The sequence below is a fragment of the Pipistrellus hanaki genome (assembly GCF_964339955.1).
Source record: "Pipistrellus hanaki genome assembly, chromosome: 1".
Classification (NCBI taxonomy): Eukaryota; Metazoa; Chordata; class Mammalia; order Chiroptera; family Vespertilionidae; genus Pipistrellus; species Pipistrellus hanaki.
This window is the reverse complement of record NC_140503.1, coordinates 150,549,745-150,559,774: the sequence shown is the minus strand read 5'-3', so window position 1 is coordinate 150,559,774 and position 10,030 is coordinate 150,549,745.

Sequence of the window (10,030 nt, the reverse complement as noted above, 5' to 3'; positions counted from 1 at the left end):
GTATTTTTTAAAAGCTAAAAGTATATTGTATCTTCATTTTGTACATAGAAATTAAATATCTAAACCAAATTTTATTGATAATATCTGCCTGGTATACTTGTTCACAGAATCATGGGATACTTTATTAAACTGACTTTATAATATTTATTGTATTATGAAACAAGCAATAATCAACCTCAGTGTAAATCAGAGCAGGGAACATTCATTATAATCTCTCATATCTTACTAGTTGAATTGTCATTCATTCTTTACATTAAGAAAAAAATAAAACATTATTAAATAAAATATTACAAGTGGCTCTTACTTTGTGAATATAATTCCTGTCCTCTTAATGTTTATTATCAGAACAGTTACAATGTTCTCACTTAAGTTACCCAAGTTCCAAGTGAGTATATTAATGATTGTGAGTTGCCTATATTTTAAATCCTTTTAAGGTGAGAATTAACTTCAGCCCCTCCTGGTGATTTTCCTATTATTCTCATTGTAGGTTTCATGATTAACGGCTTTCAGTTTCCAGTAAACTGCCTCACCCAGTTTCCAGTGACCACCTACACTGGCCTCACCTGCACCTGGTCTGACTGGTTACTCTGACTGACCTTTATAAGAGACATAAATATCCCACTGCCCCTACTCTGTGCTGCTGATGCCAGTTTGGCCTCAGCCCTTCAGCTAGCAGATTTAATAATCCTATTTAATAAATGTTAATATGCAAATCGAGCAAATGGCAGAATAACCAGTCACTATGATGCACACTGACCACCAGGGGGCAAGCTCTCAATACAGGAGCTGCCCCTGGTGGTCTGTGCGCTCCCACAGGGGGAGCACGGCTCAGCCAGAAGCCCTGAGCCAGGCTCATAGCTGGCTGGCAAGTACAGAGGCAGTGATGGCAGCTCTAAGGATCTCCAACTGCCAGCTTAGGCCCACTCCCGGAGGAGAGCTGGCTTAAGCCATCAGCCAGACATCCCCCATGGGCTCCAGGACTGTGAGAGGGTGCAGGCTGGGCTGAGGACCCCCCAGAGTGCATTAATTTTGTGAACCGGGCCTCTAGTAAATGTATAATTCTTTACCCCTTTTAGCCTTTGTGCATTCCTCCTTTGGGGATAACAGTGGTGAAGACTACTTTCCAGGACAAAACTTTTAAACAAGGGTCACTTTTATAGACGTGGCTGTCATAAAACAAAATGACTTCAGGAAAACCCTTCTGTCTTGATAAGAGCCCAAATTCTAATTCACAGTCCAAGGGTAGAAGTGCTTCTAAAAGGCACCAAAAAGGAACACACCAGTTAGATCTGAAAACTAGACCTCTTCAACTAACACTTGCATTTTTATTATTAAGGAAAATAAAAGAAACCACATTTCGGTATTTACTGAATGTCCAAGTTAGGAGGCTACAAAATAAATGAGCAATTCATTCATTCAACATTGTTTGAATTTCTACCGTGTAGTAGATATTGCTCAAGGCAAACCAAACAAAATATCCTTCTCCTAATGGAGCTTGGGAGAATTAGGGAAGGTCTATTGAAGAGGGGGGAAATGAAGGTGTAATACTGTAAGGGCACATTTGTAGTAAAGGGTAATTTGGCAGAGAAACAGGAGTGGGGACAAGTAGAATCTTTCTTAGAATGGCTCAGGTTATAAGTGTTAACTGGAATATAGGTGAGCAAGGGGAGATACCTACAGAGAGGTGGGTGGGGTTCACCTTGTGGAAAGCCTCAGATGCCAAGTTTGAGAACTTTGTACCCAGTTTGCTAGTCATAGGATCCAGCATCTATAATAATAAGAGGTTAATATGCTAATTAGACTGGATGTCTTTTCAGATGAAGCCGGGCCATAGGGAAGCCCGGGTCTCGGGTGTCTGCCGATGGCCAGAAGGAGTTGGGTCCCAGGTGCCAGAGGGAAGCTAGTGCTCGCAGTTGGGGGAAGGAAGGCCTACTCTTGCACAAATTTTGTGCATCGGGCCTCTAGTGGGTTTATAAATAGGCAAATAGTTCTTAGAGGTCAGAGTGACATAACAAAAGGAGTGCACTAATGAGTATTGATATTACTTTAAAATATTTACTTGCCTACATTTTGTTTTCATCTCAAAAGCCCTTTAGCAGATGGAAACTTGTATTCATAAGCTACTAGGAAAAAGAGAACAGAAAGAAAAAAAAAAGAAAACAAACCCTTAAGGTCTATTCTTACACAGCTTCTTCCTTCCTTCCTTCCTTCCTTCCTTCCTTCCTTCCTTCCTTCCTTCCTTCCTTCCTTCCTTCTTTCCTTCCTTCTTCTTTTCCTTCCTTCCTCCCTTCCTTCCTTCCTTCCTCCCTTCCTCGCTTCCTTCTTCCCTTCCTTTCCTTCTCTCTCTCTCTCTTTATTATTTCTTAAGAAAGATTAATGCAGGCAAATAAATTGCAACTTTTTTGTAAGGAGAGCTACATCCTACTACTAGTTTGTGATTGAGCTCTTTGACCTATTTGTCATTTTGAAAGAAAATGAAATGGCTCTGTCAGATGTAGAATGTACCCAGATCAACACAATGCCCAGTCTCCGTGCCATGATGAACAGCTTATTCGGGCACCTATAATTTATATTCACTTCAACTTGTTTGCTCGTTTTTCATTGTCAGTACCCATAGAGATGAAAGGAATAAGTTTCATTATTGATGAACTTTAAATGCAGACAAGCTTGTGGAGAAATATAGACAAGCTTAGGGAGGGATGAAATCAGACAGATGCATGTTTTTGAAAATTAATGTTACATTCAACCAAGGCCTGCTAAAAAGCACTAATTAAAATGATGGTTTGGATGATGCCCTTATAAGTCACCTATTTTAGACTGTTATTTACTTACAACCTTGTATGTTAACTATCCTTATAAAAAGGTCACACCATAAAAATCAAACAGATAATTTGGACTGATAATATCACCTTTGTCTTTTGCTCATACAAACACATAGTTTGAACAACAGATTGCTTTTGGGTAAAGGCCTGAAACCTTCACCATGACTCAGCTTGCCATGCTAACGTAGTATTCATTAACCCATGAAGCTTTCTCAGAAAATAAGAAGATTCACAATAAAAATAGTAAATATTTTTGCTTCCTAGCTGCTCCCCGGCAATTCATACTGCTGGGGCAGACTTGCAAAATTCTTTCCCCTAGTTAGCTTTGGGACCTTTGCTTAAGCAGAATAAAATGTGGATGGGTTCAAGTCTAAAACACCCCTACAAAAAACTCACTCTAAAAACATTTCATGTGTACATAATAAAGGAATAATTAAATGCAAATAATTCCTAGCAATATTAATCAACTTCCTGAAAAATATCAGGCTAAAGCAATCATTTGCCCTATGTTAGCATTCTGGCCTTCTTGCAACTGAACCCTGAAAAGTAAATGGTGTGGGATTTCCTTCACTAAAACGATCATTTTGACCATTTCCACAAAACATGCATTAAGTTGCTTTAGAAGTCACTGCTAATGACCCTGCTCTTTAGACCTCGGCTTGCAGAGATAATGAGTTAGAGATTGCTAAACATGTCATCTCTGTTCATCTCCAGCTTGGTCTGGATACTGAATGACCCAGTCTGATAAAACATAACTGCTTTTTCTTTACTCTCATTACAGTTGGGAAGTAAAATCTCATTAGCTGACTAGAGAACTCTGTATGGTTAATTAAAATATGGCCCATCATCTGGGAAGTTTTCCCTACTTTTTATTGCTTTGACATTGTGAGGCAGACCACGAGAATCGGGAAAGTTACAGTTGCTCTTCAGTAGGAAACTCACTTAATCCTTAGTAAATGCTGTCTCCAGAAACTACATTTAAATTCATTAAAATATTTTTTTTCTGAAAGTTTGCACCAAATATTCCTCTAATTCTAAAACATGGACAGAGGCAAGTGGGAGCAGAAACCTAACCTATTAATTTATTTGACATAAATTTATTTTATTGAGATAGTTATAGCTAAAATACAACTCTCTTATTTTAGAATATTACAAAATCTTATATCTCCTGTCTAAATGCTAAACATGTTATAATTATTGTGTATAGTAATTCCTATGATTCAGTTAAATCAATACCAGTCAACACAGGACTTGGGACAACTGAATGGATTTATTCATCCACACATTAGTTAGTGCCATAGTGGGTGTTCTGAGTATAGAGGAAAATAATACATAGGCCCACATTTAAATTGATGAGACAGGAAAATAGCCAATTATTATAACACTCTATCAAAGACTGTAACAGAAATACTGAGTACATATTTATACATTTGTAATGCAGAGCACTTATAACTGGAAGATTCAACAGAGATTTGCTTTATGATATTTAATTTTCACTAAAGCATTAATATTCATATGCAATTTTTACAAGTATGCCTGAATTTCACACATCTTGTATTTCAGTGCAAGCATTCAAGTTTCCCCAAATGTTTCTCAAGAGTCCATTTCACAGAGATGCCTGCAGCACAAAATACCAAGCTTATTTTTATCCAAGGAAAACTTGGAGTGAGACTATCATATGCCTGTCGCCAGCCTGCTCAGAGAATGCTAAGACACACAATTTGCAATAGACATGTCCTGGTAATGAGTAATTTTACATGGTTCCTCAGTCTCAAGTCCTACCATAAAAAGGTTGGCCTGAGGTTAGCCTGAGGCATCTTTAGTTGTGTTTGGTTCTGTAAAGGCAGTGCCTTTGGTCAGTTCATTTGGCTGATGAATTCTCTCCTTAGTTGCCCTCCATAACAGTAGCTCAGTGGACGGGGGCTTTGCTTCCTGTTTTACTGGTGAGCACTCATGTCTCTTCTCCTGGACAGAGTGCTCAACCAGAATATTAGTTTATATGTGTCAAGGGGACATCACTTCTGGGAAAACAACTAACTGTCTTGCTGCAAGCCATTCTTCCGAGCTTTCCTGAAAATGCGTGCTATAGCTAACCTTTCTCTCTTATCTTATTAAATTGCAATAGAGGAGCTTACTCACTTTCAGAGAAACCCATCTTTTTCAACTTTACTTTCAGTAACAAAAAAGTGCATATAATCATTCTCACTTCTGTTGTTTGAGATCTGTTGTAAAAGAACTTATCCTTGATCTCTCTATGTACATAAAAAAATAACCTTAAAGTGATTATCACATTCACTTTATTTAATTTATCCTATATAATAAAAGGCTAATATGCAAATTGTCCCTTGGACAGGGATTTCAATTAGGAGTTCAACCATGGGGTGGGGCCAACTGGCCAACTGCCCATGGCCTCTCCTTCCCGCCAGCTCTGCTTCCTATCGCGCCCCCCACCACCACCCCGATTGGAGGAAGGGCCGGCTGGCCAACCTCCTGCATACCCTCCCTTTGGCTAGCCTAGCCTGATTGGCCCCGATCAGGGCAGGCCGGCTGGACCCCACCCATGCACGAATTTGTGCACCAGGCCTCTAGTAGATTTATAACAGAGCCAAAGGGTATAAATAATTGTGGGGCTGAGCATATTGTCTCACCTCTGAAGCTCTACACAGTCAGTTCCCTCTTTTGTTTCCCCTATTAGTTCTTCAGACTTTGCTTACATTTACCTTTCCCCAGATTTTTCAGATACATGAACGTACATTAGATGTTCTTGTTTTTTATGCATGTGCAGCAATTTTATTTCATTACTATAACCCTCATATATTCTTCCTTAGTAAAACCCACAAGAAGAGGAATTTCACCCAATACCTTCACCATTTTAGTCACATGTCAGGCACCGAACAAATGTTTTGAACAAATAATGAATAGATCAGCCTGGACAGCATGGCTCAGTGATTGAACGTTGGCCTATGAACCAGGAGATCATGGTTCAGTTGTCAGTCATGGAGTCAGCTGATCAATAATTCTAATCTCTTTCTTCCTCCCCCTTCCTCTCTGAAATCAATAAAAATAAATTTTAAAAAATAGATTAGTTAATTAAATGACAAAGCATCACATCATTTATATGTATTAGAGTTTTATTATATTCAAAGATGATAAGTAGATGATACTTTGAATATGATAATGTAAGATGTCAATTTAATTAGTAGTTGAATTTGGTCTTTGTCTTGCTGTAGTTACCTCAGTGCACCACAGACTGAAAAATTTCATTGATAGGATCTGTGCTCAATGGACTGTTTAATGTAGGGCCTAGAATTCTGGAATTTCCCCAGTGTTCCTGCTCCACTCTCAGATTCCAGGCGTACCTGTACAGCTGCACCATGTTTTGTCATCTTTTGTCATCCTCCTCTCCCAACTGTTAAATGCTGCTGCTTTTTACTTGGCCCACAGCCCCTGGTTAGTTTTACTACAAATCTTGTTTATCTGAAACTCAGAGCATCTGATCCTCTTCCCTAGGTAAGGACACCTCATCTTTGTATTGGTAAAGAGTCCTGAGTATGAGCATGCAACTTGTCCCTATTCTCTAGGATCAGGGCAAGATGGATAAAGAAGGAGAATCCTCCCTTTCCCTAGCAGCTACTGAGTTTTGGTTAATTCAGAGTCATGGCTGGTTTCTAGCTCTTGCATTAGTGCCAGAGGGCTTCTGCTTTTATCCTTCTCCTAGCGGTAGTGGTAATGGAGTAATGCATGTTGTTCTGGGACCACAAAGTGAAATACTTTTCTTCACCGTGCCCCTCCCTCCTCCCCGCCCCCCACAAAGAGAACATGGCTTTTGCTTTGCATTGCCGGGGCTGACCAGCAGCCCATGAGTGATGGATCAATGGATTATACCATCACAGTTTCACTGTGAAAGAGAGGGCTAAGGGGTTGCCAGGCTCAAGGGTCCAAGCAGCCTTGAATGCCTGCCTCATTAGGCTTTTATTATATTTTGAGATAAAGTTTATCTTTTAGATACAATCAATAGGGTGAGTAATCTTGGGAGTACTCATGTGTTTACATTATCCTCTAGGCAAGGGCATCCGGGAACTAAGCATCATGATTCCATTAATCACCCAGGGGTCTGCACATGCACAGACTTGTTTGTAAAGGTCAAGGAATAATTAGAAGCTCTGTCTTCAACACTCTCCTAAGTCTCTCCTAAGTCAGAATTCTGATAAACAGGGCAGGCAGCCTTACACACACTTCCCTTTTCCTGGAATAACCTCCTTACAAGCTTTCCAACCAAGTCTCTTGTGTTCCCCAACACTTCCTCCTTTTTTGTTTTGCCGAGTGTAGAAGACAAAAGGAAGTGGTGAACTTTCTGCTTTGGAATGTCGTAGTACACAAAGATCATTTACTGCTCCAGTTCCTATTTTACACACTATAAGAAAATCAAAAGGAGCAATGGTTAGTTATCTGGAGTGCATGGATTCTGACTATACTCCAATAGTTGCTCAGCTTTTGCCATCAGCTTCTTCATCATTCCCCATGTTATTCTGAAGGCTATCTGGGTCTGGGACAGGCACAACATTTGGGGTTGCAGAGTCCCCAGGCCCAATTCTTTATTTCTGGAAGAGGATTGGGTTTATGCCATGGCAGGGTTTAATTCAGAGAGCTGGAATCCACAGTGTCCCTGTGAGGGTAGAAACATAAGAATGTTAATAATTCATTGGATCCCATTCAGTTATTATTTTCCATATCTCACCATAAGACTTGTCATTTCTGAGATGGGGTTATTGAGGTAAAATGCCTTTCTATAGAGGATTGAAAATGATAATTCAGATTTAAAAAAAAAAAAAACCTAAATGTAAAGAGTGTGTTAGTAGTATAGCAGGGTCCGTGAGTTCCATATTCCCCCTTTTTATTTTACTAGCATACACTTAGGGTAACCTGGCACAATCAGTGATGGCCAGCCCTTGTGGATTTAAGAGATTTCCATAGAATGCTGGATGGACCAAGTTCTGCAAAATGCAGGCCCATTATCAGTTTTTATCTTGGATAATATAGCTACAATTGGAAACAGGTATTATTGAATTCATGCAAAGAAACGTATTGCCACTTATTAAGAACTAGAGGCCCCGTGCATGAAATTTGTGCACAAGGGGTGTGTCCCTCAGCCCAGCCTGCACTCTCTCCAATCAGGGACCCCTCAAGGGATGCCAGACTGCCCATTTAGGCCCAATCTCCTACTGGGATCCGGCCTAAACTGGCAGTTGGATACCCCTCTCACAATCCAGCACTACTGGCTCCCAACTGCTCACCTGCCTGCCTTCCTGATTGCCTCTAACTGCTTCTGCCTGCCTGCCTGATCACCCCCTAATCACGTCCCTGCCAGCCCAATTAATGCCTAATGCTCCCCTGCCAGCCCAATTGCCCCTAAATGCCCTTCCCTGCTAGGCTGGTCACTCCTAACTGCACTCCCCTGCCAGCCTGGTCTCCCCAACTGCCCTCCCCTGCCAGCCTCATTGCCCCTAACTGCTCTCCCCCGCTGGTCTGGTCTCTGCCCCAACTGCCCTTCCCTGCAGACCTGGGTCTACCCAAACTTCACCTCCCCTGCAAACCTGGTCCCCCTCAACAGCCCTTCCTTGCAGTCCTGGTTGCCCCAACTTCTCTCCTCTGCTGGCCTGGCTACTCCTAACTGTCCTCCCCTGCAGGCATGATCAACCCCAAGTGCCTTCTTTTGCAGGCCAGGTCTCTTTCAACTACCCTCTCCTGCTGGCCTGATCGCCCACAACTGCCTTCCTTTGCAGGCCTGCTCCCTCCCAACTGCCATATTGTGGTGGCCATCTTGTGTCCACATGGAAGCAGCCATCTTTGACCACATGTGGGCAGTCATCTTTTATGTTGGAGAGATGGACAATTTGCATATTAATCTTTTATTAGATAGGAATGTCAAATACTGGAGGGATAGGTGGGCAGAACATATAATTTACGAAATTGCTTTAAAAATGCTTTCTTATATCTAAAAAAATAAAAGTTTAAGAATCAGCAATACTTGCAAGTAACATGGAATCTTGTCCTTTCTGGAAAACCCAATATTTCAGAATAACAATTAGAGCTATAAATGAAAACATAATGTAGTTATTATTTGACAAAGCTTCCCATGTACCTTTAGTAGAAAATTTTTCTTCATGAGAGAGAAAACAAATTCTTAAGGCATTCCAGAAGGCCTAGTGGGATGATCTAAAGCCAATTCTGGGTCAAGAAAAAGTTTCTTAATATTCAAATTCTGAAAGGATTGTCAAATCTATTTTACCAAAAGTTCATATATCAAAGTGTATTTAGCACAAACATAGACTAGAAAACTTTGGTTCCCATGATTAAAAGATGGTCTTATTGTAAAAAATAATAATAATAATAAAAAAATACCAGATTAATATGAAATATCACCATTTTAATAATTTATAGAACTTTTGCTTCCTGGGTAGAAAATAGGAAAAATCTTTTCCCTATTAACAGACTAGTTTATTTTCTAACTTCATTTGTTTTTGAGTGTGATCAGCAAATGACACTAATTGGATTTCCACAGGTCTAATCCTCCTAGAAAAAGACTTGGGGGGTTTAGATGATTATTTCCTATAATTTTTCTTTCTGAGTAGACTAACAGCATGAAATCTTACATGTAAGAAAAGATCTTAAAAACAGAAACAGTAAATAGTTAAACACTCATAAAAGGATAGACTGGGATATTAGCCTTAGAATCTTCAAACTAAGTCCCCCAAAGATACGAGAGCAAGCAAAGAACATCAATCAGCAATCAAGTCATGTTACAGACAGACAAGAACTTTCACTAGCTTAGAGTTTCCAGTGGCTGATGACTTGAGAGGGAGAGTAAAGCATAGTAACCTTCATTTGGTATAAAAACTGCTGTTTGCAATTTTAACTCAGCTATTTTTGACTTCTATAAATATGCATGCTTGTTTAAATAAAAGGGAAAATAAGACTACTCCCATTTTAAAGAGGCCATAAAGCATACCTCAGACAGAGTCCTCAGACAGGCCTTGAGATAGGAATGCTGGCCCCAGACAGGCCTTGAGATATGGTCTTATGGTGCCTTCCCAGCACATAAGGTTTCTTTCTCAGAACTTCCAGAAGTCTCATTCCAAATTTGGGAGACAAAGAATTGGGAAAAGTATAAAAAGGGAAGACTTCCTCCATGTTGGGGCCCAGAATTT